Raw genomic sequence first — 23677 nt, 5'->3', positions numbered from 1 at the left:
ACAGTATTTTTCTAAAATGTTTATGCACTTTTATTATTTTAATTTAATAGTTGTTAATTCAAAGTGACAAATGTTTACCATTGTTTAAGGAGAACTCGGGTGATTTTTAACCCTATTGTTTTTGTGAGGGTCACCCCATGTTAAAAGTTCTCAGATAACTAATGAATCCTGGAGGAACAAAGTCTATAAACCGTAAGTGTTTTAAAAAAAATACATTTACTACTTTAGCTTTTATTGTAGTCCAATTGTTGTCCAAATGTTTAAGCACATAAGCACAGTTGTATTTTGAGCATATTGTATTCAGAGCTCTATTGACCTTTTGAGGACCTTATTGAGGAATTACTACTTCTACTACTTCTAGTAGTATCTGGTTCAAAGAAAGTAATCTTTTGGCTGCACTAATGATGCTGTTGGGTTTTAATAAAAGAACCTCAAACAGCTAATGTCTCATGTATGTTATTTTGGGGTAGGGGGTAGAATGGGGGGGGGGGGGGGGTTTGAATAATTAATTTCCAATTAATCATATATTTTTAGGTTGAACAAACACAATTCATTTTAACTACTTTAATATAATCACTTTTGTTTACCTCTCTTTGTTACAAATATGTAGTGGTAACTCAATCTAATTTCATTAAATAGATGAATTTAGTTTCAGCTGGACTAACTTCAAAAAAAATTGTTAGATGAACTCAAATACAATATATTGACTCGATGGACTTGTTTTAGGTTGGGGTAACATATATTTTTTGGGTGGAAATCCTGCCCACAATTTAATTGAGTTCATCCAATGAGTTGTTTTTTTGAGTGCATGTTAGTGACAAATTACCAGAGCTAAATGTTAGTACATTCAAGTTAGATACGCTAATAGCTCTGTAACATATGACACCTATATTATATAACAAGCTACAAGGCTTTGTGTTTCCTCTAATAACCAATATCAAAGATGGTAAGTATACTGTAAAAGTCTGGCAGATAACTTGATAGAGTGCTGTGATTCATTCCCAAAAGTTTTCATCTGTTTCTCTGTCTGTACCATTGACTGTATAACTCCTCTGAGCTGCTCACATGTGCCACCTGGTGGGCACTGCAGCCAGTAATATGAACAGGAAAACACCCCTTCATGCCATCACAGCATTCACACAGAGCTCAGGGGCCTGTTTCACAAAGCAGGTTTAGTGAAAACTCTGAGTCTGTTAACCCTGAAATGAGGGAAACTCTGAGTTTTCCGTTTCACAAAGGGAGGTAACTCAAACCAGAGACAGAGGGGTAACTCTAGCCTGTTTCACAAAGAGAGGTAACTTAACCTCTCGGTCAGTTACCATGGTAACATGCTCTCTGAAACTAACCTGGTCGGGACCAGGTTTTTCTCAGAAAACCTTGAGTTTCTCTCTGTCTCCGCCCTCTTTCAGCCACACACGGTGTTTGATTTCCTCATTCATTCAGTCAGCACGCAAGTTTTGGCGTAGTATAGTTCCGTCTGTTTTTTCAGAAAATCACTGCAAACATCAGTCATTAGAAGTTATATTAGGTCGCAACTATTTCACTACCATGGCATGTCCTTCTGATAACAATCCCGTGGATGAAGGTGACGCATTTCGCAAAGATAATTAAATATTCGTCGGGAGAGGATTATCAGACCGCGCATAGACGTCCTTAATATACTGCAGCCATAATTACAAAATGAATGAAATGGATCTTTTGAGCAAGTTGAATGTATTTGACTTAGCGTTTCTAAATATAATCCCAGCTTTTCTTGCAATTCATAGGTTCAAAAGTGTGTGCTTTTAATTGGGTTACCGGTATATAAACTACTCCTATATAGCCTTCTAATCCAGAATATCACCTATAATGCGAGGGGGCTGAATACGGCACAACACCCTTTCATGTCACAGTCCATCTCATCCCTCCTTACATTTCCAACATTAACAACCAGTAATGCTCTCATATCACAGCAGATATTGTGTGTTGCGCTGCGTTTTTTTTGCAAATGGGAGTTTTTTATACAACATTGATATGTTGTATAAAAAACAGCCACTTACGGTAATATTTACTTTACAATGTAAAACATGCTCAAAATGAGGCGTCACCATGAGACTGTGCTGAGGTTTTACCTGTTTGAAAAATGTTTTTATGTTTCATCTTAAGCTGCGCTTCTCCCCCGCGGGGTTGCACTTAAATGAAATAAATTAATAGGCTCCCACTCATGCAGTTCCCCCTGTGATATTACTGTGATTACAACAGGATTACATTTAAACTTATGCACTGACCCGAGCCGCAATGTAGCGGTGTAAACCTGCTCAAACTCACCGTATGAGCGCATTAATATTTCCAATTCCAGTTGTAGCGTAGCCCTTCGCTTCCCCGTTGCCATGGTGACTCGTCGAATCAGGGCTCCATTGATGCTGTCTTTTTTTACTTGTGGTGCACGCGCTTAACTCCAGGTCAAACTACTCTGAGTTGATCAACCTAACGCAAATCTGCTGTTCTGGAACCGAAAACTCAGAGTTTCCTATCTCAGAGTAGATCAACTCAGAGTTCCGGGTTAGAACCTGTTTTGAACCTGCTTTGTGAAACAGGCCCCAGGTCAAATGAAAGGAGGAACATCTGTAGTTGTCTAGCCATCTTTTTTTTTTCATTCGTTGTCAAGCTATCTTTCAAGCTATCGTTACCTATCTACCTAGCTGTCTTTTATGGCTATCTCTGGCCGCATTATGCCTGTGTGTGCTGTCACTGGGTGCACAAATACGGAAGATGACAATGTGTCCTTATTTTATTTCCCGTCTATGGTGGACTTGGATAAACAGTGGATCGAGTTGGTGGTAAACTCCTGTATATGCAGCGCTCATTTCCCCCAAGACCAGTTCCACAATTTCACCAAAGTGGCTATGGGCTTTGGCAAATAGCTTTGTCTTTCACCTAGAGCTGTACCCTCTCTCCCTCGACATCAGCTGGTCTCTCCAGACAGCACATAACCCGATGCCCTGAATGTAGAGGTTGATCATGTGAGTTGCTAACCATACCGTAGATCGATTGCACGTCAGCTGAAATTAGCTTAGTGGGCAACATTATGTATTTTGGCAACAGGCCATGCTTTGGCCACCCTTTGGTTCCTGCAAGGGTCCAGGAGGCAATGCCTTATAACTGGCTATATTTTGTATTGATATTGTACTGTCCAAAGGCAAAGAGATAGAACCTTTATTTTTGAATACAAAAACATAATTGATAGAGTACACTAACCAATAAGAAAGGGGGACTGAAGACCCATCCTACAATGAAAATGAAACACTGAGTGGTAAATTTGACCTCTCAAGGCCTCATTTACACTGGGTATTGAAATTGGGCTGATGAACATGCAATTGTGACGTAGTTTGAGAAGGAAAGGAAAGACCAATGGTCATATAAATCATAAATAAGTCATAGAGTGGGGTCTATACCTAGTTTGTAAAGTGTCCTGAGATAACTTTTGTTATGATTTGGCACTATAAATGAAATTGAATTGAATTGAATTGAATTAAATGTGTGACTAGGTTAATGTTTCTCTTAAGGATAGGAGAGGTCAGCACAGACACCAGCAGCAGAATGAGACATTAGAACAGCCTACAGCCTCAGAAACACTGACATGCACAGAACCGATGTCAAGTGGACCGGGTAGAATCCACTGCAGGTCATCTGAAACTGTCTAATTTAGAAGACATCACTGTTCCGACAGACATTTTCTCTCCTGGCCGGTGTTTGGGTTTAAAAAGTGACCTGGGGTCCGTTTCACAAAGCAGGTTCAACAAACTCTGAGTCTAACCCTGAACTCCGTGTTGATCTACTCTGGGATAGGAAACTCTGAGTTTTCGGTTCCAGAACAGCTGATTTGAGTTAGTTTGATCAACTCTGAGTAATTTGACCTGGAGTTAAGCGCGTGCACCACAACTATAAAAAGCTGCATCAATGGAGCCTTGATTCGACGAGTCACCATGGCAACGGGAAAGGGGAGGGCTACGTTTTTCACTCCACTGGAATTCGAAATATTTATGCGCTCATACGGGAGTTTGAGCTGGTTTTTCGCCAAAAGTGTAACACCGCTGCAGCAGCAAAAGAGAGGGAGACAGCGTGGGAGAACATTGCTGCTCGGGTCAATGCGTAAGTTTAAATGTAGTCATGTTGCAATCACAGTAATATCACAAAAAAACTGCTTGAGTGGTAGTCTATTCATTTATTTAATTTAAGTGAATCCCCGTGGGGGAGAAGTGGACTTGGCAGCAGCTTAAGATGAAACATAAAAACATTGTTCAAACAGGTAAAACCTCCCCGCAATCTCATGGTGACGCCTCATTTTGAGCATGTTTTACATTGTAAAGTAAATATTACTGTAAGTGGCTGTTTTATATGTTGTATAAAAAACTCCCATTTGCAAAAAACGCAGCGCAACACACAATATCTGCTGGGATGTGAGAGCATGACTTTGGTTGGTAATGTTGGAAATGTAAGAACGGATGAGGTTGTGTATGTAAATGATGGACTGTGGCATGAAACGGTGTTGTGCCGTGTTCAGCACCCCTGCCGTGAAATGCACCCCCTCGCATTATAGGTGATATTCTGGATCAGAAGGCTGTTGTTTCGACCTATAGGAGTAGCTAATATAAAGGTAACCCAATTAAAAGCACACACTTTTGAACCTATGAATTGCAAGAAAAACTGAGATTATATTTAGGAAACGCTAAGTCAAATACATTCAACTTGCTCAAAAGATCCAGTTATTTCATTTTGTAATTATGGCTGCAGTATATTTCCACAGAACATACAAAAAGGTGTTGTTTTGTGTTCGCTATTATCCAAGATTGTGACTTTAAACTCTTTAAAATAGTTTAGCATTTCATGGCAGGGGTGCTGAATACGGCACAACTACGGTACCGCTGGAAATGCAAGGACGTCTATGATAATCATCTCCCGACGAATATTTAATTCTCTGTGCAGTAATGCTGCAACTTCATCCACGGGGTCATTATCAAAAGGACATGCCATGGTAGTGGAAATAGTCGCCACCTAATATAACTTATAATGACTGATTTTTGCAATGAATTTCTGAAAAAGCAGACGACAGAACTATACTACGCCAAAACTCGCCTGCTGACTGAATGAATGAGGAAACAAATACTGTGTGTGGCTGAAAGAGGGCGGAGACAGAGAGAAACTCCAGGTTTGCTGAGAAAAACCTGGTCCCGACCAGGTTAGGTCAGAGACCATGTTACCATGGTAACTGACCGAGAGTTTAAGTCACCTCTCTTTGTGAAACAGGCTAGAGTTACCCCTCTTTCTCTGGTTTGAGTTACCTCCCTTTTTGAAACGGAAAACTCAGAGTTTCCCTCATTTCAGGGTTAACAGACTCAGAGTTTTCACTAAACCTGCTTTGTGAAACAGGCCCCTGGTGCACCACCAGCCACGTACCTGTCTCCCTGGTCTAGTAAAACATATCTCAGAGTATCTCCTTTTTATAGTCTATGAGTTTCTCTTTTAAAAACATAATCCTGTTTTCATCATCTGCAGTCACTATGGCAACCGCAGAGGCACTCAGCTGAAAGTCTCCAGTTAACAGGCTCACTCGTTAAACCGACACACCGGCGAGTCAGTCTGCTTTAAGTTTGATTCTGAAGACACTTCAGAATTTCACGATTTTTACTGTTACAATGTTGCTGGTAATGCAACTACATAAAAGTCCACTGTACTGGGCTAATTTCATCATGATTATTTTTTTTTTAAATTAGATGCCACAGAGGTCTGGAGGGAATAACCCCAAATGCTCAGGTCTAACAACGTGCCTTTCCCCCACTATCGTAATCACTCTCTCTCTCTCTTAACAGCATCCATAATGATCAGTAGCCATACAAACTGTACACACTCTGTTTCACCCTGTACACGCAAACATTAAAAGTAGTTTTCACAAATCTCCACTTTGGCCAGAGTTTTCAGAAATCACAGTTTACCGTGATAAAACCTCTGTTTGGTGTAAATGAAAGGCCAAACCGCAAGAAAATATATGTGCTGCAAATATATTGCTGTGCCATGCTGCCTCTGCTGGTTTCCCTGGCACAGCAGACCAGCGCCTTATTCCCTCCAACACATAATTTATTTTTGGCATTGCGATGGAGACAGGTGAGCTCTACTAATGAGACTGAATGCACGGTTTGCCACATTGAGAAATCACTGTGTGGACGGCATCATTACAACTCCAAGAACAATCTGGAAATATCCTGATGACAGCTTCATCCCTCTTAATTGTTGTTTTTGCTGATCTGTATACTCCAGTTCAACTCTGGGGATGAAGATCCTACTTCAGCTCTGTTCCTTGGGGTGGAATATTTCTGAATAATAAATATTAAAGCCTAATTACAATGTATGTAGAAGCAGCGAAGGCCCAGATCTAATAAGTGAAAAGCAGTGAAATTATTTGTCACCATTTGAGAATCGGCGGAAGGTATTTCAAACCACTTTTTGATGAAGATTCTCGGTAGAGCCGAGATGATCCTCTCAAATTGCTGGGTAAATTTGTTTAATTCGGAGAGTGTGCTTTACCCTAATTATGGACTGAAAAGCACCATTGACTATTGCAGTGTGTTCTTTTTAACATTCATCAGGGACTAGTGGTGCAGGACTTCTTGCAGGGGTCTGGGCTATACTCCAAATGCTGTCTAAGTCTAAGAGAAGTCTAAGTCTAGACTTGCAAATATTATTCACAGTTGACTTGGTGGCGTCACAGTGAAATCCTGTCTGTCACGCCAAAATGTCTCTCTCTGCCTCTCTTTATCACCCATTCGTCCCTTTCCTTCTTGGTCTGTGCATTTTTCATTGGTAGGGCCATCAAGTGTGGTTTGAAAGTGCATAAGAGTTGCCCTTCAGGTTTAATCTTCGTAATTATGGATTGTACTCAAAGCCCTTTTCCCCAATGATTGGCATGGGGAGACAGGCTGGGAAGCAGAGAGAACACACTCCCTGCTGACGAGGAGCTGTGACCCGTACAACATCCAATGCAATGCGTTATTTCTCTACCGTTTAAGAGATATGTGCTGGAAGAGTAAAAGTGACAGATAATGTTTCCAGCCTGTTCTGGGATATGCAAGAGACCAATATGGAATGACGGGTACATTTCCGAATAGAGAGACCATAATGTTTTTCTATTTAGCTTGCCTTCATCATAACATAAGCTTAAGGGCTTCAGAAGCAGCGTGATTATTGCCGGCCCCCGGCGCCTCTCTGTCCAGGAATTGAATTCCTTTATGGGGGGATGAAAGCTGTTAAAGGCCTTGACTGAAAGGATGCAGACAAATCAGCATACTAAGTGATTTTTCATGTGCCATTTCTCTGACCTCCATCTTTGCATTGAAAGGGAACCCCCCCCCCCCCCCCCAGAAATTTATGAATTTGTAAAAGACATCCAGCATAATGTTTACCAAAGCATTACAGTCTGTCGCCACATTATGAAATATTTAGGTGCCCTGCAGGATATCATTATCCCTGTATTTTGCTGTGATGTACCCTCATCTTAACCCCATATTATTGCTGCACACTCAATATATTTTAAAGATGGATTGAGGATGCTTGAGAAAGTCATTCTAAGCGGTTTAAGATTAAATTGTTTAGAATGTCTCCAGTCAGATGGTGGAGGCCACATAGCTGATGGATGCAGTTAAAGGCCTCACCGAGTTGTTAATGTGTTGTGGTAACAATATAATAGAATAGAAAAACTTTATTGATCCCAAGCTTAGAAATTGCAATGGAGCAGCAGCATTACACATAGACACATCAAGACAGTAATATAAAAATACAATATAAAAGATACATCACTTTTTTTTTTATAAATAAGCGGTCTAATTGTTGTGCAAATGTAAACATAAATAATAATCTAAGCTGCAGTGGACAGATTATGAGAAAAACATAAGGTGCTTGCGATTGTATTGTATTGATGTGATGGTATATGGCAGGGAAGATTTCCTTTATCTGTCCCTTCGACAGCAGCGCTGGAGCAGTCTGTGTGAGAAGGTGCTTTGCTGCCTGACCACTGTGTGATGGAGAGGGTGCTGATCACATCAAACATTTAATACAATAAAATATATAATAATAAAATTAGGCTCCATTGCATGTTGATCATGTAGGCCCGAGTGTGTGTGTGTGTGTGTGTGTGTTTTCTCTCTCACGGTCACAGATTGACGGACCAATGCTACAGCCTTTTGTTAGCTGAAGTCAAAGCCAGACAGTGAGAGTTAGCACTGGCAAAAAAATGGCTGGAAGGCTGAGCAGCAGCACCATATCTTTCTAATAATACATCCATGGAGACCATGCATAGGAAGCAAGACAGTGCAACTCACAGTAATATCCTGTATCTGTGTTGTGTGTTTTATTACTGCTGCACCTCTTTAGGAGACTAGCAGCAGTATATCTATATCAATAGCCTATGTGGATTTTGTGGAGTTTTGTCACGGTCCTCAGCACTTGCTACCGACACACCCTTGAGCCTCTATATTTAATGCTCCGGACTTTCGACTCCATGGCATAATACATGTTCAGAGCAAGTGCTCTGCAAGTAAGAGTGACAGAGTCTGCATAAGGAGGAGGCCAGGCTGACACTGTGAAGAGTGTAACTTAGTGGACAGGTTTGTGGTTTGTGACTGTTTTCTTGTTTGTTGTTGTTTGTAGAGCTGTCAGCCATCAAAGATAATGAAACCGACCGGGGCCCAGAACGCAGGCCCAACAAACTCTGAGCCTGACCTCTGTGTTGATCCTGAGATGGAAACTCTGCCTTTTCTGAACAGCTGATCAGAGTTACTTCAATCAACTCAGAGTAGGTTGAACATGAAAATAAAAAACATCATCAATGGAGCTCTGATACTATGATTCACCATGGCATCAGGTAAATTTATTTATTTATTTTTATTTATAACATTTATTTAAACCCGGGAATATATTGAGGAGAAAATTGAAATAGAGCCTTGGAGCTACGGCCATTGGACTGCAGCTCGCTCACACTGTCTTCATCTCAGTAGGCCAGACCGGGTAAGGCTGTGCTGGGTATAAACTTGTCACAGCAGACACAATGCAAACATTAAGATATTTACATTCACCAACTTCATTAGATGCTCCAGAAGACACTGATCCAAAACAAAAGACATAAAGTCTTTGGAGGACAGAAAAAAAAGTAATTCTGAGTGTCTGTGACCTGATGCTATTTTCAGAGACAGACTGAGCTCATCCCACACTGAGGCTGTGACTTCTCTTTTGGTCGAAGACACTGGAATCTTTATATGTAAGTAACTTTAAGCTGAAAACATTTTCTGTTTTGGTGTTCTTTTTTTTAACTTGTTGTCTCTCCTCTTCAAGCGGCATGTAAGACCTTGCCAGACCTTGCGCCCCAAGCTTAAGCCATAAGAGGTTCAGCCCAGAGAAGAAAGAGGGTAATGGTGCACTCACACTGTCCATTCTTAGCGTGCTTCATAGCTAAAGTCTAGTTCGGTTGGAAGAGGTGGGCTTGTAATGCACGGAGGCACATGTACCAGCATGAAGACACACACACACACACACACACACACACACACACACACACACACACACACACACACACACACACACACACACACACACACACACACACACACACACACACACACACACACACACACACACACACACACACACACACACACATATATGTACAGTATATCATACAATATGATCCAGGAGCTGTCTTTGGTTTGGTGTTATTTGGAGCAGTGTTAGTGGTTATAAAAGCTGTTTGAATGCGTTTGACTCACTGCCTGAGCTGATTAATAATAACTATTAGTTAATAGTCCATAAACACAGAAATAATCTTGATGGCTTATTTGATGACCCAATTTGCCTAAAAAGAACCTGGGATGATTTTACACCAGAATTTCACTTTAATAATGTAGTTATTTAAAGGTTGTGAAAACACAATCGCAACAATTGTGTTTTCATGAAACTAACACACACACACAAACACACTCCCTCTCCCTGCCGGTCATCTGAGTTTTATAAAAAAAATTCTAAACCGTCAGCTATCAACACACACACACACAATGACCTGCGAAACCACTGCTCAGATGATGACCATAGCATCTCTGACCGCAGCTCAGAATCCGACAGTGACAGTGCCTCTGAGTGTCTTTCTGTACACGGCTACAGGCAGCGTTACAGCCCTGAGCCACAAGTTAAGAAGAACTTCAAACAACAGAGCTCCAGAGTCCGCTCCTCTCAGTTCTGTAGGTAACAGTCCATCTGTACTGATAGTAAGATTAATGCACGCTCAGCAGCCTTACTTTTCTTACAATTAAATTGGTAAACTTTGATTTGTTAGCAGCCGCAGCAAACTCAATAAGACCTAAATTGTATTTGGACTTAACACCTTGTACAAACTTTGCAAATACTTTTGGATCAACTCCTTGTATTTTGTAAGAAGCTCACTTGAAACACTAGTTTAGGACACATCTCATGATTGACACACCAATCATACAACTGTCCTCATGCAACTGACAGCTGCATATCATCTGTATCTCACCCTAAGTCATTTACATAACTAACACTTCTGTTCTCACTAACCTGAAGAGTAGCTGAGAAACAATGTTTATTATGTATTTCGTATAGTGCCATTGTCATGTTTAGATTTTGTAACTTTTGTTCTTGCCTAGTCGAGATATTAGTAGTGTTTAGCCAATTCCCAGTTGGTGAAATAACTGCCCAAAACGTTGCAAACACTAAATGAACTGACAAATGAACTCTGTACATCTATGGACTGTGAAAGATGCCCTTAAAACCGCACATCGGGTGCAGTCTGAAGGACATCGGGGGGATATGTAGGTGCAACCGGCATCCAAAGATGATTGTTCGTTTTCTGGATTAACTCGAACTGTCAGTTTGATTAAAAGTAGGCCCACAGCCTGCTGAGACAAAGACCTCAAATACTAGGCCGAAAAGCCTGGCTGCCATGCCTTCTCCCCCACAAAAGGTCACACCCAGGTGTGAATTCTCCAAGGCACCCAAACTGTTCATTGGCTGAATTGAGCCCCAGGTGATGACATCATCCGGGCCTATATAAAGTGAAGCACACAATCTCTCACTCTCTTGCTCCCGGATCTCCCTCCTGCTCTTCTCCAACTCTACGCGATCCTGATCCAGGAGACCAGCTGCCCGCTGTCCCCTCGGCCCTGGACCTGGCCTATGGCGTGGGATCACCACAAAGGTTAACCACCGGTTATCCGCAACTGAGCACAGCACAGAGCGATCCGAATCCTCTTTTGCCTAAGAGCCACAAATAAGACAAGAACCTCTTCACCACAAAGCTTTCTTTCTTTACCCAGCCACTGGCATCAAGCAACGCAAAACATCTTCCATCTCATGGACTGGTAACTAATCACCAACTGGGCATTACTACATGTTATAGGACTTTATGAACGGCTAGAAACAATTGTAACTTTGTCATAAGAACCGAGAGATCAGGCTTTTGGTGCTTCATGTAACTTGATTGTTCACACCTTCTCTGCAGGGGACCGAGCCCCCACCACTTCTCTTTGTCTCTCTCTCTCTCTCTCTCACACACACACACACACACACACACACACACAAACACACACATTTGCTGTTAGCTTTAGTTAGTTTATTGTGTCTTGTTTGTTGCATTTATTAATCTGTTAATAAATGTTTGTGTTTACCATATGTCTGATTATTTAATATTACACAAAGATGAATGAGCCAGCTTCTACTAAGAAAAGAACTTTTAAATCCTTCAACTAATTAAACTATTATATTTATCGGTGTTTAACCCTTAATTAGTAGTTTAATATATTTTATGAGACTTTAATATTAGTTATCACTCCGTCTATGACGGTGGTGCCCCGAGGAACCCTGGTTTAACTAGAGTCATTTTTATTATTATCTTTGATAATTATTGGTGATAACTAATATTTCCTTGATTAATGATAAGTTTATTGAGAATACCCAATCTCATAATCTGAACGTGAGTCAAGGCCCTATATTTGATTGGTTCTCCGTGTGACGTTTTTAATAAATTGAAGTTATTAATTTTTAGTAATTTTTCCTTATCAAATATTTAATTTGATAGTCACACTATTGATCCAATTAAACCCAAAGTACCTACAACACTTACCAAAACGTAACAATTAATTTGAAATTTGCTAATTTCTTTTCTACTCCGAGCATCAGCAGCTACAGTTGTCTGCTGAGTTCATCCTCCATCTCTCTTCACCGGCACACATACAGACTAGCCCAGGGGAAGAGTGGCCATAGGGACAACTGGGAGTTTTCCCGGTCGGCCGGTGGCCAATAAGCTCAAGTGACCCGGCCAGGAGACCGCCCTGCGCAGCCTTGTGATGTTCATGACCGGCCCATTGAGTTAAAACTCTTCAGAATCAAGCACATTCCTGTGAAAATCTCAGAAATCTCTATAAACCATAGATACAGAGAGTCCAACCGCTATATATAACACTTGTTATAGCCTCCTATCTTGATCTAATTATTTTTTATCAAAACATTACATAACTTTCATGACCACAAATAAAAAATGGCCAACGACTGAATTTGTTCTTTTTGTTCATAAATTAATGTAGAATGGTCAGAGAAAAGCCTCATGGGAAATGGGAACTGCATATCGCTCAAATAATCGTTTCGTGTTTATCCAATGAACGAATGGGGATGAATGAGCGGCTGTCAGACAGAGAGAAAGCGGGCAAGGTTGAAGTAGTGGATTTTCTTACAGTGGTAAAGGAATCGGATTTGCATGTTTGATTTGTTCAGTTACACCGGAAAAGGCCAGAATGAAGAAGAAGCAGATGCTGGAGGAGAGTGCATCAAAATGGTCAAAACTCACGGATTTATTCCGAAACAACCAGGCGTCAACTAGTGATGCAGGTGAGTTGACAGGAAAATGGTTAGCTCAAGCTTTGACATTGTTGGGAATTAGCAAAACATTTGAGCTGAGTCCTTCATAGTTCCTCCTCAGTGGGTCGGTGTCGTCATATCACGGTCTGCATTGGTGTTTTACACACACACAAACAGAGATACCCCCCGTCCTGGTTGAGGGGATGGGTGGGGCCCGCTGTGGGCCGGTGCAGTCAGAATTGTCCCGGTGGATTTTTGTGTCCCACTCGTAACGTACTGAGGCATTCCTGAAATGACCTACGTAACTTCCAAAAGACAAAAACTGAGTTAGAACCTCTGATAAAACAGACCGGAGCGACCTGCTAAAGCTGCGTCATCTTCAGAGACTGACGGAGAACGTCAACAAACAAAATCAAAAGTAGATAGTGGCATCTGATTCATTTTTCATCTCAACCAATTTGAATCGTCACATATTCTAATCAATTTTAACTGTCTCGAGATGCATCGTTACATCCCTAGCTCAGATTCAGTGTACGAGAATGACAGGGAGAAAGAGTAAGCTAAGCGGAGATGAATTAACAGAACAATATTTTAAAAGCGCGTTGAAAAAAAAAAGAAGTAATCCGGAATCAATTTGTGGCGCTCAATGTGATTGTGTGCGCAGCGCCACACATTGGCCTGTTTATGGGAAACACTGGGTTTTCAATATCTAAAGACTCACTAACGTATATTCATAGAATTGATTATATACAAGGTTTAAAATGAATTTTCCAGCACAGGAAATTCCAGTTTGAAACATTGTTTTGGGAAATTCTTGGTAACATCTGACCCGATAAGAGAACACACAAACACGCACATGCACACGCACGCACACACACACACACACACACACACACACACACACACACACAAGCCACCGCACCTTCACATCACAACATAACGCACGCAAGATGATACAAATATGCATTATAAGAAAATTCAGCTTTTTAGTGCTTAAGAGAAAGATTATGGCAATGAAAATTATTAAGTTTTTATTGTGAAAATATGAAATGTTTGAATAATGGTACAGCAGTGATAGATTCTGTTGTGCTCTTTTGTTTGTTTGTTTGTGTTTTTTATTACGTTATTGAGTGAGAAAGGTTTGGAAAGTCCTCTAGATTATACTTGTTTTTGTTGTTTTCCACATTATACTTGTTTTTAGCATAGCAAATTATTGATTATTAAGACATACAAGACACAGGAAAATACTACGTTTCTCTCTGAGCACCTGATGTTTTCAAATTTAAGGTAGTGGGAAACTCTCCCTCACCTCTGCTGTGATAAAGTAGAATGCACTCTTACTGACTACACAATAATATTAGTTGCAAGCATTTTACTTATGGGGAAAAAAAGGTTTTAAGAAAGAAAAGCGCTAATTATGAGTAACAAGTGAACCTATGAAAGTGGGTGTTTTCTGTGACATTTATTTTCCCCACCCAGGCAAGGTTTTTTATGTTTTTTTGTTTGTTATGCGCTACTCTTTACATCCAAACAGTTTACAACATTCGGCAGTTTTCCTTTCTCAACGAAAAGATGATAAAGCATTTATTCTGATTGACAAGATCTTTTTTGCATATCCCAATTTTGAAATATATTAATAGAGAAACTGATATTTTCTGAGTAAGCTTATTTGAAAGAAAAAATACATATACATTTAATTATTCAAGATAAATGATAAACAGATGGTTGATTTTTATTTTTGACATGCTTTCACTTTTATTTTAAGAATGTTTTTTCTTTTTTTTTAAAGACAACAACTGAAGGAGCTTATATTTGTTTTGGTTTTTTTTCTTTGTTTGTTTCTCCTGTCCAGATAAAAGTAAACTATTTTCATTTTTCTTTACTGAATGATGTAAAAGGTTAAAAAAAAAGAGAGAGAGAGAGAGAGAGAGAGAGAGAGAGAGAGAGAGAGAGAGAGAGAGAGAGAGAGAGAGAGAGAGAGAGAGAAGCTCTAGAGCAGGGGTCCCCAAACTTTTTTAGGTGGGGGCCACATCAACTTTCCTTTCTGTGATGGGGGGGCCGGGGTCAGTCTATAACAAGAAATGATATGGGCCAAAGTGACAGCCACTATTATTGTGGAGATAATAATAATTATTTGCAGCTGCCCTTCACTGGGCCACCTGTTTGTTTGCAAAAAAGTGATAGAAAGTCTTCACATGCTTATTTTAAGTACCACAGATACTCCTTTTATTTTACAGAAAATAAAAACACAAACTGATGCCAGATGATGTGATTTTGTAACAGGTATAGGTGAGTTAACAATTGGTAGGTATTTTGTCTTTAAAGGTTGTGAAATAATATTAATACAGAATAATAGTAACAATCAGGTGTAGGTAGTCCTGAATATGTATGTACAGAGTAAAGGGTAAGTAAGGATTTTTTTTCAGGTTTGTTTCTTAAGGCGACACAGTGAAATAATATTAATACAGGATAATGGTAAGAATCTGGTAGTGTTATCTTTTTTGGATTCTCAGATAAAGGTGAGTTAACAACAGTCAAGTATTTTGTCTAACAAGTGTTTATGTTTACATAGGCTACAGTGAAATAACATTAATACAGATTAATTGTAATAAACAGGTATATAAGGTAATCTGGTTTTGTATTTACACAACTCTGAGTTTAGGTTTTTGTGCTGTGGTGATGAGGATCCTGGCTCCAGGGTGGGAGCGGTCAACCACATTCTCTCCTCCTGACCTTGGGGTGGTCCTGGAAGCATGCAGGCTCTTTAGGAAGGGCAGAGAAAAAAAACACAAGCAGCCAATCAGCAGATGACATGCAATCTCATTTTGTCTGACATTACTGTTCAAGCAACATGCTGCCTATAAATAGTGCATTACTATACTGACATTTTTTCATATTCATAGTTATTGAATTTAGCACGCTTACCATATCAGTGTGAGCTGTGGGCTTGCTTCAGACTGGTGAGTAGATTGATGTCAGGTACCATTCCAGTTTCAGCCAGTCTCAGAAACTGGTGCAGGTGTTGATCTAAGAGTATCTCAGCACATTGCAGGTCTGCAACTCAGCCAGTTCAAACTGAAGAGAAGGCAGGATGTCATTAATGTTGGAACCAAAAGGGTTCTGGAATATGCAAATGTCTTTGACGTGGGCATGAAGCTCACGGAACCGCACACTGAACTCCGCTCTCAGTGTTTCCAGTGCGCCCTTTCACTTCTTGGTTGGAAACGGGACCGCTGTTTTCTCCGCTGAGAGGCTTCGAGCAACAGGGGGATGGGTGAAGTTTGGGTTTTGCACTTGTCCAGCAAGCAGCCCCAGTTTAACCTCAAATGCTCTGACGTGGGAATGCATGTCACATATTCATTTTCCCTGGCCTTGGAGCTGTAAATTGAGGCTGTTTAAAATGTCTGTCACATCTGTCAAAAAGGCGAGGTCCCATTTACATTCTGTGTCTATAAGCTCCAGGACAGTTTTTCAGGTAAAACTCTGCCCCGGCTCAACCACCTGACTTGAGCGTGGTCAAGCATGTCTCCATCGGCAGACTCCAGCTCGGATAGAAATGCTTGGAGCTGCCTGTGTTTTAGTCCGTTTGTTCTGATGAAGTTTATGCAAGACACAACCACATTCAAGACAGATTCCCATTTAAGAACTTTGCAGCACAGTGCTTGCTGGTGAATCAGGCAGTGGACTTGTAGTGGGGGGTGAGACCTCGGTCCTCCATTTGTTTTTTTATGCGCCCCACTAGCCCCCGCGACGCACCAACCATATTCAGCGCTTCTTCAGTTGTGATGCTAGCCAGCTTAGCCCAGTCTAAATCAAACTCTTCCATCGTTTGGCGTACTTTACAAAAAATATCCTCTCCTGTCATAGTATCTGTGAGACTTTGTAAAGCTGCCAGCTCCTCTGACACTTCAAAAGATAAATTAACTCCACGAATAAAAATCAGCAGTTGCACTGTGTCCTGCACATCATTGATCTCATCCATTGCCAATGCAAAACACACAAAAAATCTTTAGCTTTCTCTTTCAGCTGGGCATGTACATTATGATCCCCCTGGTAACTGTAGACGCGGACAGACTCACTTGGTTCAGCGCATCTCTCTTGTCCGGGCAAACCTCCTCCGCCACAGCGTCCAAACACTTCTTGAAAAACTCTCCATCACTGAATGACTTTCCACACCTTGCAATCAGTTTAGCTACCTTGAAGCCGGCCCGAACAGATGACAGGTTCAACTGTGTTTGGCGTAGCATTGTACTCTGCTGGGCAGCAAATCCACTTTTTAGCCTAGCCACCTTGTCTCTCCTGACTTGGCCTATCAAGCTAGCATACTGCCCTCCATGGCTGGTTTCATAGTGGCGGTGGATGTTAAATTCTTTAAACACCGCCGCTGTCTCCTTGCAGATTAGACAAACTGCCCTTTCCTTGCACTGGACAAAAAAATAGTCACGTTGCCAAGCTCTATGCATTTTTTAAAGATAGGCTATGTTTCGAGGGATTGTTTGAGTTCGTTGAGCCTGCCACTCCAGTTGTCGAGGATGGGGCCCAAAAAACTTGTGGAACACCCCCAAGTTTAATTTTACGACCATTCATTCCACATACACACTCACACATGTATTATCTTGCACACTCTTAAACACACTTCTCATTTGCTGAACAATGGTGCAGAGGCAAGCCCCCGCCTCTTCAGCGCACAATTTCTCCGATCCGCCGTGCATTTCCGTGAAGAAGAAATCCTCCCTCCTCTGGTTAACTATCTGACTCCCCATTCCTACTCTCACATTTTTGGAGTATCAGATTTCTTCACCCTACACTTCATTGTGTCATCTATGTTAGATTATTAATTATATAAAAGCATGCTAAATTAATTTTCAATCAATTCTATATGTGCACAATAAACAATAGTAAACTTTAATCATGTTGTGACTAGCATTAACACTTTATGTTTAAAAATCCCCACAGGTGTTTGCAGACACCAATAGGATGCAAGCACAGATTCTTTGTTTTGCAAAAATTTTGCCTTCTGTCACCTTCATGATGCAGCTGAATTACTACACACACGGATGTAAATGCATTTCCCTGGGGCATTCTTCTGGAGGGGAGGCAATCAACTAAGCTCACAAGACTGATGAAAATTGCTTTGGAACCTGACTAAACTCACTGCTTCTGAGTTTTGCTACATTAACACCAGTCATTCAGGGCCTTAGAAATGTGGCCTTGCAAACAGAATGACTATGGATCTTACACTGGCCTAGCAAAGGAGGAGCCTATACGTCATTAATAGTGTCTGTTGCTTTTCATTTAAAAGTAAATAATGACACGCCTGAAGCAGGAACTATGATACCCTTGGTCTGGACTGACCAGAGGGGGATGGAAAGTAAGTTTCTGCTTCTTGTGTCGATCACTGTGGTTTATGGGGAACTTGCTTCGTGTTCTCCTGGCTGTCGAGCCTTGAGTTCCTTCAACAATCAAATTTTTTCACAGGGAAGTGAAGGGAGTGACTGTCTGTTCCATGGAAAACCTATAGACAAAAAATAAAAATGATCATCTTTTGTGTAGGAACCTTGGAAAATGTATATGAACTTCTGTTTTATATGAGAAGGTTTTAAAGACCAGGTCATGACGAGATGACCTGTACACCTGAGTCTGGGTCTGAGAGAAAACAGGGTTTGAGTTTGGGTGATTTTTGTTTCTTTGTGTTATATTTTTTTCATCTATTTTTTCTTGTACATTTTTTGTGATTTTATTTAAACTATTCATAGATGTATGTTTGAAATCCTTTTTCAACAAAAGATAAATGCAGCAGAAACGTTTTTACCATCCTGACATGTTTTGACTGGAAGGCTGCAGCTGCAGCCAAAACATGTCAGCAAGGTAAAAACATTTTCCCTGCACTTATTTGTTGTTAAAAAGAACATACGTTAGTCAGAACAACAAAATGAACATAATCCAACTATTCATTGATATTTTCGTGATGACTATATACAAAAATGGCATCTCCAATAATGTGTGCATATGTATGCTCTTCCGTTTGAATGACCAAATGCTTTCAAAATTGTAATTACCTTTATATAAATGAGCATTTTATGCTCATATTGGGGAATTGTGACGGAAATTACAATTGGCATGTTTTGAGTTTCTCAAAACAAGCCTCTCCGGGAACCATCACCTTATCGTGGTGGAGAGGTTTGTGTGTCCCTGTGAACCTGAGGGCTGTGTTGTCTGGAGCTTAATGCTCCTGGTAGGGTCTCCCATGGCAAAGTGGTCTCAGGCGAGGGGCCGGACTAAGAATGGTTCACAAAGACTCAATGGACAAACAACAAAGAGGAAGAGAGACCCTGCCCGGAGGAAGCCCGGGGCCCCCGTCTGGAGCCAGGCCCAGACGGAGGGCTCGCCGGCGAGCGCCTGGTGGCCGGGTTTGCCACGGAGCCCGGCCGGGCACAGCCCGAAAAAGTGACGTGGCACCTCCCTCCTCTCCATCCTGTGGGCCCACTACTCGCAGGAGGAACCACTTGGGTCGGGTGCGCTGCTGCACGGGTGGCAGTGAAGGTGAGGGGCCTCGACGGACCAGACACGGGCAGCAAAAGCTGGCTCTTGGGACGTGGAATGTCACCTCTCTGTCGGGGAAGGAGCCGGAGCTTGTGCGGGAGGTGGAGCGCTACCAGTTAGATCTGGTGGGGCTTACCTCCACACACAGTCTCGGTTCTGGAACCGTTCTCCTGGATAGGGGTTGGACACTATTTTTCTCTGGAGTTGCCCAGGGTGTGAGGCGCCGGGCGGGTGTGGGGATACTCACAAACCCCCGGCTGAGCGCCGCGGTGTTGGAGTTTACCCCGGTGGACGAGAGGGTCGCCTCCTTACGCCTGCGGGTGGTAGGGGGGAAAACTCTGACTGTTGTTTGTGCATATGCACCAAACAGCAGTTCAGAGTATTCGGCCTTCTTGGAGACCCTGAATGGAGTCCTGCATGGGGGTCCAGTAGGGGACTCAATAGTTCTGCTGGGAGACTTCAACGCCCACGTGGGCAATGATGGAGACACCTGGAGAGGCGTGATTGGGTGGAACGGCCTCCCTGATCTAAATCCGAGTGGTCGTCAGTTATTAGACTTCTGTGCTAGTCACGGATTATCTATAACTTACACCATGTTCGAACATAAGGATGCTCATAAGTGTACGTGGTACCAGAGCACCCTAGGCCAAAGGTCGATGATCGATTTTGTGATCGTATCATTTGATCTGAGGCCGCATGTTTTGGACACTCGGGTGAAGAGAGGGGCAGAGCTGTCAACTGATCACCATCTGGTGATGAGTTGGATCAGAGGATGGGGGAAGATTCTGGACAGACCAGGTAAACCCAAACGAGTAGTGCGGGTGAACTGGGAACGTCTGGAGGAGGCCCCTGTCCGAGAGATCTTCAACTCACACCTCCGGCGGAGCTTTTCTGGCATCCCTGTGGAGGTTGGGGGCATTGAACCGGAGTGGGCAATGTTCAAAGCTTCCATTGCTGAAGCTGCAGCGGTGAGCTGTGGCCTCAAGGTCTTAGGTGCCTCAAGGGGCGGTAACCCTCGAACACCGTGGTGGACACCGGTGGTCAGGGAAGCTGTCCGACTGAAGAAGGAGGCCTTCCGGGATATGCTATCCCAGAAGACTCCGGAGGCAGTTGCAATGTACCGACAGGCCAAAAGGGCTGCAGCCTCTGCTGTGTCAGAGGCAAAGCAGCGGGTGTGGGAGGAGTTCGGAGAAGCCATGGAGAAGGACTTTCGGGCGGCACCAAGGTGCTTCTGGAAAACCATTCGACATCTCAGGAGGGGGAAACGGGGAACCGTCCAAGCTGTTTACAGTAAAGACGGGACGCTGGTGACCTCAGCCGATGAGGTGATCGGGCGGTGGAAGGAGCACTTTGAGGAACTCCGTAATCCGACTAACACGCCCTCTTTTGTAGAGGCAGAGCTGGAGGCTGATGGGGAATCATTGTCAATATCCCTGGCGGAAGTCACTGAGGTAGTCAAACAACTCCACAGTGGCAAAGCCCCAGGGGTTGATGAGATTCGTCCAGAAATGCTGAAAACTTTGGGTTGGGAGGGGCTGTCTTGGTTGACACGCCTCTTCAACATTGCGTGGAAGTCTGGGACAGTGCCAAGGGAGTGGCAGACCGGGGTGGTGGTTCCTCTTTTTAAAAAGGGGGACCAGAGGGTGTGTGCCAATTACAGGGGTATCACACTACTCAGCCTCCCTGGTAAAGTCTACTCCAAGGTGCTGGAAAGGAGGGTTCGTCCTATAGTCGAACCTCAGATTGAAGAGGAACAATGTGGATTCCGTCCTGGACGTGGAACAACGGACCAGCTCTTCATTCTCGCAAGGATCCTGGAGGGGGCCTGGGAGTATGCTCATCCAGTCTACATGTGTTTTGTGGATTTGGAGAAGGCATATGACCGGGTTCCTAGGGAGATACTGTGGGAGGTGCTGCGGGAGTATGGGGTGAGGGGGTCACTTCTGTGGGCCATCCAATCTCTGTACACCCAAAGTGAGAGCTGTGTCCGGATCCTCGGGAGTAAGTCGGATTCGTTTCCGGTGGGGGTTGGCCTCCGCCAGGGGTGCGCTTTGTCACCAATCCTGTTCGTGATTTTCATGGACAGGATTTCAAGGCGTAGTCGTGGTGGGGAGGGGTTGCAGTTCGGTGGGCTGAGGATCTCGTCTCTGCTTTTCGCAGATGATGTGGTCCTGATGGCATCGTCGGTCAGTGACCTTCAGCACTCACTGGATCGGTTCGCAGCCGAGTGTGAAACGGCTGGGATGAGGATCAGCATCTCTAAATCTGAGGCCATGGCTCTTAGCAGGAAACCGGTGGATTGCTTACTCCAGGTAGGGAATGAGTCCTTACCCCAAGTGAAGGAGTTCAAGTACCTCGGGATCATGTTCACGAGTGAGGGGACGATGGAGCGTGAGTTTGGCCGGAGAATCGGAGCAGCGGGGGCGGTGTTGCAGTCGCTCTACCGCACCGTTGTGACGAAAAGAGAGCTGAGCCGGAAGGCAAAGCTCTCGATCTACCGGTCAATCTTCGTTCCTACCCTCACCTATGGTCATGAAAGTTGGGTCATGACCGAAAGAACGAGGTCGCGAGTACAAGCGGCCGAAATGGGTTTTCTCAGGAGGGTGGCTGGAGTTTCCCTTAGAGATAGGGTGAGAAGTTCAGCCATCCGTGAGGAACTCGGAGTAGAGCCGCTGCTCCTTAGCGTTGAAAGGAGCCAGTTGAGGTGGTTCGGGCATCTAGTAAGGATGCCCCCTGGGCGCCTCCCTAGGGAGGTGTTCCAGGCACGTCCAGCTGGGAGGAGGCCTCGGGGAAGACCCAGGACTAGGTGGAGAGATTATATCTCCACACTGGCCTGGGAACACCTCGGGATCCCCCAGTTAGAGCTGGTTAATGTGGCCCGGGAAAGGGAAGTTTGGGGTCCCCTGCTAAAGCTGCTGCCCCCGCGACCCGACCCCGGATAAGCGGATGAAGATGAGATGAGATGAGATATGAGAGATGTTTTGAGTTTCAAAACATAGGACAAAGCAAATTCTTTATCCCCTCTTGAAGTGCTTTATCTGAGCATACAGTTCAGCTCTGTATATCTCGTCACCTTGGATAGAGTTCTGCTGACCTTCCAACAGTACGTGAGCTGTCCTACCAGAGAGGAGAGGACTCTGGACCTGAAATATGCTAACATTAAGGATTGTTGTGGGAATTTTGGATATTTGTAATTCATAATCAAAGTTTTGTCAGGTCAGACACAGTTCAGTGTCTCCTCTGTCTCACCTTCTTAATGGATAATGCAAATAACTAACTCATGATGGTATAATGGCATATTTGTGCATCTGCACCCTGTGTTAAAGACCTTGTGATGAGAGAGGTTCATAATGTTCAGAATTGTAATGTCTAAGGCATGTTTTTGTTTGGTCTAAAGACGTCACCCAACCAAGGCCCTTCCCCTAAAAGACTGTGCGAGATTTGGCTTATCGTCACTCCTACTAGACTCTAACTTTGTGAGGATGCAGGGGTAAACATTACTTTGTCTGCAGAGGAAAATGCTTTGGCAAAATAAACCACGGAGAAAAGCTGATCCTGTTTGTTGATCTTTATTGAAGAATCCATTTCCACAACAATTTGGCGTCCCTGGGTGGGCACCCGGAGTGAGAGGCACGAGCTGGACAGGACTGACGGTGAAACCTGTGCACAGTGGAGTGAAGCTCCTTCCTCAACCTCGCCACAAATTCAGCTGAGAAGTGGGGGCCTAATGTCCAACAGCAGGCGTGTCCTCTCACTGCTGGTGCCTACTGAACTCGGTGGAGGATCTCTTCAATAATCTCCGGTGAGTTTCTTTTTGTTGTTTCTAGAGGACGAGGGTGCAAGTCCCTCTTCCGCAAATGGTTCGAGTCCATTTGTTTGTTTGTTGACGTCTAGAGGATGAGGGTGCGAGTCCCTGTTCCGCAAATGGTTCGAGTCCATTTGTTTGTTTGTTGACGTCTGGAGGACGAGGGGGCCAGTCCCACTTCCGCAAATGGTTCGAGTCCATTTTTTTGTTTGTTGACGTCCACTAGGGCCCTAGAAGACGAGGGTGCGGGACCCTCCTCTGCAGGAAGTTCGAGTCTTTCTGTTTTTTGACGTACAGTGAGAGTCTGTGCGAGGGCCGGCCAGCAGTTTGATCAGCTGCTCTCTTTTCAGTTCGAGTCTGATTAGTAGTACTGGTTTGTGAAAACGTTGTCTAACAGTTCGAGTCTGTTTGAGGTGAATTACACCAACGTTTCTGGTT

Source organism: Echiichthys vipera (genome assembly GCF_963691815.1).
Source record: "Echiichthys vipera genome assembly, chromosome: X".
Lineage (NCBI taxonomy): Eukaryota > Metazoa > Chordata > Actinopteri > Perciformes > Trachinidae > Echiichthys > Echiichthys vipera.
Note: the sequence above shows the minus strand (reverse complement) of the source record.